This window comes from Limulus polyphemus, unplaced genomic scaffold (genome assembly GCF_000517525.1).
Source record: "Limulus polyphemus unplaced genomic scaffold, Limulus_polyphemus-2.1.2 Scaffold1730, whole genome shotgun sequence".
Taxonomy (NCBI): domain Eukaryota; kingdom Metazoa; phylum Arthropoda; class Merostomata; order Xiphosura; family Limulidae; genus Limulus; species Limulus polyphemus.
The window spans coordinates 122,793-133,228 of record NW_013667340.1 but is presented as its reverse complement, the minus strand read 5'-3'; positions in this window follow the sequence as shown (position 1 = coordinate 133,228).

Here is a 10,436-nt window from a genome sequence, read left to right as displayed (position 1 = left end):
ACTAGCTGCCTTCCCTCTAGTCTTACACTGCTAAATTAGGGACGGCTAGCGCAGATAGCCCTCGTGTAGCTTTGCGCGAAATTCCAAAACAAACAAACAAACAATTTACAAGACATTTAAACCTGCTGCAGGACACATAAAAGTGATAGTTTAGCAATTTTCCACCTTTTGTAGCTCGGACTGTGGTAATCCAAACTATCACATATTTTCAGTGGATGTACTCTACTGGACTCTTACTTCACATACCAAATTTCAAGGCAATCCATTAAGAACTGCCCGAGATATAAATTATCCAATTCTGGCTGAGTTTCTTCTTTCCATTTTATTTTCTTTGCACCAAAAGTACGAAAATTTATTTAACTTTTATATATTTCTTTCAAATTTGATACACAGATAGCTCTTTACAGCCTACAATTAGAAGTCTCATTTGGTGTAAATATAAGCCACGTTTGCAAAGTTATTCAACAAAACCCACTCAAATTTAATGAAATTTTTTGCGCACGCCTACGCATAAAGTCACGTGAGCTATCGGTCTAACATTTCCAGTACAGCTTCACCTGAGATTAAAAGTAGACCATTTTTAGTTGTTTTTTTCATTTAGATTAAAGACTTAGAGCAGCAAAACTATAAGATGTAAGGACTAGCAGATACATAACTATTTGTTAGGCCAAGCACACTAGATTAGCAGTTTCTAGCTCAAGTTTTCAAAAGAATAGTACGGGTGGATGGTTATTATTTATTGCCACCTTGTCAACACACCATCATGCTCCAAGTTGAACAAAAAACAATAAAAGAACTAATGAATGAATATTTTCTGTAAAATTCGTATCAATACTAGTTTGGCCGCCAGTTTTGATTTCATTCCTTTAAGTCGCGCGCTCAATCCTTTTTTTGGTTGCACCTTTTTTTCGCACCTAAGGTGTTTTTGATTAGATAATCATTTCTGCTTGGCTTTATTTGACAAAACACCGACTTCGAGTAGTCTTCACTTTACATGAAACTGTAGTCTGGAAATTTTCTACATCGTCGGTCATCATACGAAGCAGTAGTCTGGAAATCTACGTGGTCAGTCATCACACGAAACAGTAGTCTCAAATTCTACATGGTCAGTCATCACAAGAAACAGTAATCTGGAAATCTTTCACGTTGTCAATAATCACACGAAATTTGGGGGACGAAAGGGATGGCTGAACCCCCAAACTCGAAAGGGGCCCGAAATGGCACTTTCTTTGAAACATTTAGGGACTCCAAATGAATTGGGGGAGCCCACGTGAGGTCAGCCTTCTTTGCCCTCATTAATACTTTTGTGAAGTGACACTACCGTTCCTACGTGGTCGATCATAGCATGAAACAGTAAGTTGAATAGTCTTGTACGTGGTCAATCATCTCATGAAACAGTTTGTCTCCGAATCTTCGTGGTCATCCATCTCGTCAAATAATAAGATGGATATTCTACATGCGATCAATCATTCCATAAAGAAGAATGCTGGAAACTTCCATGTTGACTTGAAAAGCTTCGCGCTTTATATACATATTCCTGAAGAGAGCAACTGATCAAGTTTTCAACACGAAAACGTGCTTCAGGCACGCAATGATAGAGGAAACTTTCACATTTTCACCTGAAAAATAAAAAAAAAATTCCAGTTTGTTTATAATCAGTATGTAATATATTTCGTAGCTGTATACATGTCCAAACTTGACCAATCCGCATCGATCCTTTAGAACACCTCATTACTTCTTATCACCACCATTTTCCGACTTATGACTTTATTTCAAGCGTAACAACTGGACACGCAAGTCTGACAATTTATGTCCTTTCATAACACACTGCTCTCCCCTAGTGGCAAGTCTGTGAACTTATAAAACTAAAATCAGGTTTCAATATCTGTGGTAGGCACAGCACAGAAAGCCCGTTGTTTAGCTTTGTGCTTAACTACAAACAGACAACAATAACAGACTGACTACCAAAGTCTATTTATTTAATTAAGATAATTTAAAAACTTGTCATATATCAGCGAAATATAAACGTTCAAATGTGGTTGTTGTTGTTTTTTTCTTGAGATTATACAAAACTGTTAATTGCCATCTATCGAGTGTACTTTATTTTATTTCGTTAAATAAAGTTGTCCAAACTTTCACCGCATTAGCACAGAAATGTTTAAGCTACATGAAAATACTAACAAACACGGGGTGATACTCCCGTCAACGAATGCCCTGTCTCAACCAGTCAGTAAATTTGCTTACTGTTAGAGCAGAATTTACTCAAATTTCCTTTTTATTCGATATCGAAAGCCACATTTGTACGAAGGAAATTCCTTATTATATTTACACTGAAAATTCTTGAAATTTTTGAGGGGCTATTTTTGGCTTAAGGAACTTCCTACGATTATAGTTGACCAAATTATAATAATAAAATCCATCAGAATAAGTAAAAATAAATATTTTATTACGAATCATAAAAAAACGGTTCAAGCCTAAATTAATAAATGTCCAAATTAACAGTGTCATTTGTACAATTTCTAAATTAATGGAGATCTTTTGGAAAACGTCCAATTTAACAGTAAGTGTAATTTGAACAATGTGCAAATTCATAAGTGGTTAGGAAGATCGACTCGCAAACCGTAGGTCACGGGATCGAAACACGTCGCCAAATGTGTTTCTGCTCGACATTTCAGCCGTAGGGGCGTTATGATGCTACTGTCAATTCCACTATTCACTGATAAGAAGTAGCTCAAGAGTTGACGGTGGATGATATTAACTAACTGCCTTTCCTCTAATCTATCACTTCAAAATTAGGGACGGCTAGCTTAGATAGTCCTCGACTAGCTTGGTGTAAAATTCAACAAACAAACTATCTTATGAGCAACGTTCAAACTAGTAAGTCACGTTATTTGAATAATTTCTATATTGATAAATGTGGTTCCTCAATGTCCAAATTAATGTGTCGTTTGAACCATTTATACACTAATAAGCGTCAGTTGAACAATATCCAAACAAATTAGTATCATATGAACAATATCCAAATTAATCAGTATGATATGAACAATTTCCAAATTAATTAGTATCATATGAACAATTTCCAAATTAATTAGTATCATATGAACAATTTCCAAATTAATTAGTATCATATGAACAATTTCCAAATTAATTAGTATCATATGAACAATTTCCAAATTAATTAGTATCATATGAACAATATCCAAATTACTTAGTATCATATGAACAATATCCAAATTAATTAGTATCATATGAACAATATCCAAATTAATTAGTATCATATGAACAATATCTAAATTAATTAGTGTCAGTTGGAAATTTTCCAAACTAATTAGTATCATATGAACAATTTCCAAATTAATTAGTGTCATAAGAACTGTCAATTAATGTCAGTTAAGAAAAGTCTAAACTGAATACTTTTTCCCGCAGTCGTCAAACTTAACCTTAAGTAAAATCGAGAATGCCGTGTTACTTTTTAGTTAAACTAATTATTGAACGCAAAACTCAAACAGAATCAAAAAATTTACCGAAAATTGTTTTTGATTTTCAGGACCTATAATTATTACATTCAGTCATTTAACATTATTTTTGTTGTTGTTGTTATTACAAAACTATACAATTGGCTATCTATGCTGTGCCCACTGCGAGTATCGAAACCCGATTTTTAGCGTTATAAGCCCTTGAGTTACTACTGAGCCACTGGAGGGCACGCCAGTTAGCCCGATATTCTGGTCAGAAAGACAATTACATTTTGACTGAAAAGAAAAAAAAACACATTTAGAATCGAACAGGTGTGTATGTATGTCAAACAGATGTGTATGTTGACTTACAATAACTGACGCTAACGTTGTATCGCATCACAAGATCTTGTATATATAGAGAGTATAGCGACTTTTTAATAAGTAATTCAGGCTCTGGCCGAACATAGCTCAGAGGTTAGTGTGAGAGGCTATGATCTGAAAGGTTCACACCGTGATGCTATGGGTGAGTTATAAGAACAACGGTCAGTTCCGTTATTTGAGTCATAGCCGGACAAAACCCTTATGCTAAACGGCCAAGTCTGTTTGTTTTTTGAATTTCGCGCAAAGCTACACGAGGGCTATCTGCGCTAGTCGTTCCTAATGTAGCAGTATAAGACTAGAGGGAAGGCCACCCACCGCCAACTCTTGGGCTACTCTTTTACCAACGAATAGTGGGATTGACTGTCACATTATAACGCTCCCACGGCTGAAAGGGCGAGCATGTTTGGTGTGACGGGAATTCGAACCTGCAAATTGCGAGTCGAGCGCTCCCTAACCACCTGGTCATGCTAGGCCTAACCACCTGACCATGCTGGGCCTAACCACCTGGCCTACAGTCAAGTCAGAGATCCGTGAAGTTCGTGTATAGCAGCCTCTTATTCTGAACTTCTGACCAGAGGAGAAAGAAGCCAGTCATCAGCACCTGCCGCCACGAGAACTTCGTCCGGCTTGGAGCCAAATAACTGTATTTACTGTTACTTTTATAACGTCACTCATTTTCCAGCTGTCAGACATAAAAAACTGAACATAAAACAGCATTGTTGGAAACAGTCTAATTCTGTAAGTTTAACTAAGTACTACATCCGAGTAATGGCAGCAACAAGACAATTCTATAACTTACGCTTCCTTAAATTCTTAATTTATTTCGGCTGTCATCTTGCTCAAACAATGCTATCTTTTCATACAGTATAAAACGCTGATCCAAAACGTCGTCATTAGGGAAGAGCAAACTCGATAAACATACGTTACTTCTTCGGTATTTCCAGTGAAACAACCAAACGTAAGAGTAAGACAGCGACGATTTGTCAAACTACAATGATGTAATTCTAGCCGCAGCCTGGAATTCTATAATGAAACACGATGAGAATTTTCCCTTCAATTTTAGAAAACCCAACGTGAGCGATAAAAACGGCTGTTAGTACTATATATAAGGTAAGAAATAAGGTATATTAAGTTTATCCGCAGAGGAATCTCTGAATGTCATTAGAAGAAATGAGTTTTACTTTCTCTCTCTCGTATTTGGTGTTAGAATGGTGTAACTATTTATCCTGTTTCAATAAAAGTCAAAATTATGTCGGCTAGAGGGAGAGAAAATGAATCCCCGGATGTCATTAGAAAAAAAAAGTTTTGCTACCTAAAAAGAATTAAAATGAACGTCGTTTCACGCACAATTTCGTATTTGTTGTTAGAATGGCGTAGTATATATATATATATTCTTTGTTCAATAAAAATCAGCTATATAAGATGGAGATAGAAAAGTAATAAAATACAAAGAGAAATAGATTTTGGGTAGAAGTTAAAAGTTCGGTGTATATGAACGTGACTTCTGAAGAAAACTAGAATGAATTATTTGTGGTGTCTCTCTTGACTTGTGCCCCCCCCCCCTCAAACACAACCATCATCCATCGTGCTAGTGAGGAGTTAGAAGCTCCAATTAGGCTAATAAGCACAGCCACGTTTTGTCCTTCCTCAAATTAACATCGAAATTAAGCATATATGATAAACATGTAAAATACGTTAAACACATTACTGATCACATAAAACTACATTTTGAGCTTTAAGTTTAATGCGTGATCGTTCCAATGTTTCTAATGATGCTCGAGTTCCTCATCATATGTTCGTAAAAGAAACAAATAAAAGGAATTAATTTCGTGTATTGGGGGGTGGGGTCAATACCTTATTTTCTGTGTGAGTCTCATAAGTTAGGCGTAAATTTGAATCAATAACTTGTCTAAAACGATCCCTTAGCCCGTGAAACTCGTTCTTTCGAATTTTGTAACTTAGCTAGAACAATTTTTGGATTATTTTTCTGCTCAGAACTCTAGATCGTATGTTATGTGGTGTAATATAAAAATCAAAATATCAGATGTTTTATACTATAACTTAATTCGAATATTATTCTATTAATTCGGCGCTCTTCATTTTAAAGACCAGTCGTGGCCTAGACGTTAGTGTGTCAGGCTGCGAATCGAATCGTCCGAGGTTCGAGACATAGTATCGCTGAACACTTCCATTGCTTTGTTTAGATAGTTAGAAAAACGTTGTGATAGCTGAATGCTGTCCCTTTGGTCAGTAGTTCATGACGGACTTACCTGAATCTTTTGGGTCTCTGACATAAGGTGTCTTTCAATTTGAATACTCGTGGTGGGCAGAGCACAGATAGCCCATTGTGTAGCTTTGTGCTTAATTACAAATAAACAAATACTTCAAGATAAGTGACGCAGACGGCCCTCTTGCACGAAATTCAAGAAACAAACAAAAATTAAACAATATTACATCTGTAAAAAAGTCACACAAAACCGCTATACCACAATTATGTTCAAAAACACAAAGAGGGTTAAACGCATGGTGTTTTGAGATGTATTTTACTCATACAGTGAAACTATATTAACGCTATTAATAAATACACCTTTCGGCAGCAATGTTTAACCAGTTTGTTTTTAGTACTAATTTTGATTGCTAAAGTGTCAACTGAATAATACCATTGCACATATGATAATGCCTACTGGCCCGTCACTAATATACATAGCGACTGGGGATAACAAACACTGATTTATTATCTTAGTCTAATTACTTACTTTATTTACATATATATGTACATATATTAAATGCAAATTTATCTGTTTAATCATTAATCAATAACTCATTTTCTTGTACGACATTTACGAAGTTTCCGCTCTAATATGTTGTTTACTTTTGCTGAATAACGTAAGTAATTACGTAACCTGCATACGTTACTTCTTCTCCATACCCCTCTCAATTTGTCTATTTCGGACTCAAAATCCCAAAGCGTGTAAAAACAGCATTCCAGAACCATCTTTCATCTCTCACATGTAACTGCCCAAGAGTTTTTTTTATTCATGGGCAGCGATTTGTGTAAGAGAAAAAAAAAAAAGGATCTGAAATGCTGATTTTAAATCCGAAAAGGACAAACTGAGAGAGGTGTGGAGAAATAAGAAAAAACATCTGCAGCTTACGTGATTTTTGTCACGTATTTTGGCCCGTTCAGAATATGAACGTTTGTTCCATTGTTCATCGTTATCTTTAGCACTGTTACATTCTGCCGTATGTGATGTAGGCCTAAGGCTGAAACGTAACACACATTAAAAAGTTTTTGGAATGAAAGAAAGCATTGGTATAACATAGTATATTATTTTCCAAAAAGTAATAATAGCATTAATAATATTTTAACTTTTCAAAAAAATAAAACTATAATAAAGTAGAAATGCAATTTAAAATGAAGGTTCTGCCTAGGCACCAGTAAACGGGAGCGAGGAAGGCAACCGTGGTCACATGGGCAAGAAACACGTACTGAACGTATTAGCAAGGAATCTTCAGACCAAGTGTTTCGGCTCTTAACATTTCTTACACTCTAGTGGGGCTGGGCCACACCCGGTGTTTAATCGGCTGTTCCCTGCTAATATTTTCCCCGTACTGGAACACTGGACCCCTGGGTTGCCAGATCTTTGGCTATATTCCCACTGGAATTTAGTGGACTTTTAATCCTTATGAATCTCCTTTCCAGTTCTTATCGTTCCTATTTGCCTTCTCTGCTGTTTCTGCCAATTCTTTCAGGTACTTGGATGTTCTCTGACTTGACAGCCCAATATGTTTTAGTAGAATGTATACTGATGTACCTGTCATGCCTCTTGCTCCTAATTCTACAACGAACAGTCTTGTAATGTACCCCTTGTCGGATTACTTTCATGAGCTCTTCGTGTTTGGCTAAATTTTGTTCATGACTTTCGTTAATTTTGTCTTGCAGGGCACAATCAACTTTATTGTCACTATTGTTCTGGTGTTGTCAAAAGAACGGGCCATATCAGGCCTAAGACTAGTGCTAGCAACGATTTCTAGGTAGTGCCTCCTGTCTCCTATGTCTGCTACAACATCTCAGTCATTTGCTCCATCGAGAATGTTCATTGTTGGAAGTGTACGAGACTTGTTCATGAAACTTGGTGTTGTGTCTACTCTGAGAAAGTAGGCTGGTTGCACAGCAGTTACCTTCTTTCTGTTGGCCCTCTTCTAATTTCTTATGCACTTATGTATATCTGCCACTTACCAAAGCTTCCTTGCAAGCGGACAATACATGGTTGAGGGTCTGTACACCTCCAGAGAGACTACACTTTGAATCTTTCAATTGGTTCCATTTCACAAAATTGTTGCATGTTGGCAAATGGTCGTATATTTACCTGATGATGAAACTCAATCGCAAGGGTGCCATATATCATTCCATGATAGGTGTTCTCTGTATGACATTTTCCCAAGTAGTCCACTGATCTTGTTGTTCTTGCTCAACTGCTGTTTAGACTCGCTTGACATCCTACCCTTGTCTGATCTCAATGATCACCATATCTCGCCTCTCTTTGATTGATGCTTCTGGCCATCAAGTTTATTTATGTGACCCAAATCCTATCCTCTGGTAGCTTTTCTAAGGGCTATAAAAAATACTTCTATAAATGAGGGCGTGGGCACACCCTTCCACTGTTTTGAGCTGTAGTTCATGAACTGTTCGTCGGATGCAAAGATAACCGTGTGACTTGTGGCATTTAATATCAGTTTGTTTTTTTTTGTTTGTTTTTTTTGAGCATCGAGTTTTAGGTATTTTGCTACCGAGGGCTCAGTTGAACTGTGGCATTAAGGTGGTAAAACTGCTTATTCATTTAAACTCTATCTTTGTGATCCACCTAAGTTTACCTACCAGATTTCATCGAAATTTGTTCTCAACTTGTGACACTAGAAAGCCGAACAATTTCACTTTATAAATAGTACACATACTTCAGTATTTACACAAGGATTTTAACAAGTTGATTTTCATTAAAAAATTGGTTTATACAGTTTTTATTTTATGTAAAATGCTACAAACATAAGAAGTCTCGATCACTGGGCCAGTTACAGGAAATTAAATTATAGATTCAGTATTAAATCAGGAAAAATGTTACGTCTGAGCCCCTGTTTCTCATACTGTATTAGTCCTATTCCATTCTCTTACGTTAAATCCTTGTTGAGCAAAACATTTATTTAGTACTCCTGTCAAAACTGCACACATTTCAACAAACAAACGACCAATTATCCACTGTTCTGCCTTTGAATGAAATGATAGGTTAGGTGGAACGACAGAATGAGTTACTGAAATTTGCTTTCTTAGCAGCTTCGTCGCTGCGATGCAGGTTATATGTTTGTGCAACATTGTTTCTGGGTGTCTAATGCTTGGAAATAATATCGTGATATTTCTAACGTTTGCTTTTTCTTTTTCAGTCAGTATTGATTACGGATCTTAGACTCTACTACAGCTTAATTTCAAACTATCAAACGAGAAAGAGTGATGTTCTCACCTATGAATAAATAATAATTACGTAGTAATCTAAATACTTTTGGGCCCGGCATGGCCACGTGGTTAGGGCGCTCGACTCGTAATCTGCGGGTTCGAATCCCCGTCACAACAAACATGCCAACCTCCGCCTTTGCTTGGTCCCAAGTCCAAGATGAGAAAGGGTTGGGCGCGGGGCTAGCAACCCCACCCCGTAAAAACTAACCTGCTACAAGTTGGCGAGGTGTTGTTGCGGCCCTATGCTTCACTGGGAGTTTACAGGAATAAAAAAAAAAATCTAAATACCTTATTTTTATCATTCATATAGATTATGGATTTACGAAAGTTTTCGGTTTGTGTATACAGCAAAATACTTAGAAAAACATGCCAACATATATATATAGAGAGAGAGTACATTTATACGCATAGACGACCAAGGGACTGTTCTATCCAAGAACAAAATTAATAAAGTGTAATAATACCTTGTTCTCTTTATAAATATAAATTCCCTCTGCTTGAAAAACTACATTGGGTTCACTACCACGTGTCTCCATCAAAGAATTGTGTAACATCGTGCACTTCTTCCATCCATAAATAAACACTCACTTGTTTTTCAGCATACCATGGAATTTGACTAGGAAATTAATTTTCAAACAATTTGAGATTCTATTCAAGCGACCATATGACAGGACATAAAGAATCAAAGAGGCTCTAGCCGTTAAGACATTATGGAAGATTATAAATCAAAGAGGCTCTAGCCGTTAAGACATCACGGAGGATTATGAATCAAAGAGGCTCTAGCCGTTAAGACATTATGGAGGATTATGAATCAAAGAGGCTCTGACCGTTAAGACATCATGGAGGATTATGAATCAAAGAGGCTCTGGTCGTTAAGACATTGTGGAGGATTATGAATCAAGGAGGCTCTGGCCGTTAAGACATTATGGAGGATTATGAATCAAAGAGGCTCTGACCGTTAAGACATCATGGAGGATTATGAATCAAAGAGGCTCTGGTCGTTAAGACATTATGGAGGATTATGAATCAAAGAGGCTCTGACCGTTAAGACATCATGGAGGATTATGAATCAAAGAGGCTCTGGTCGTTAA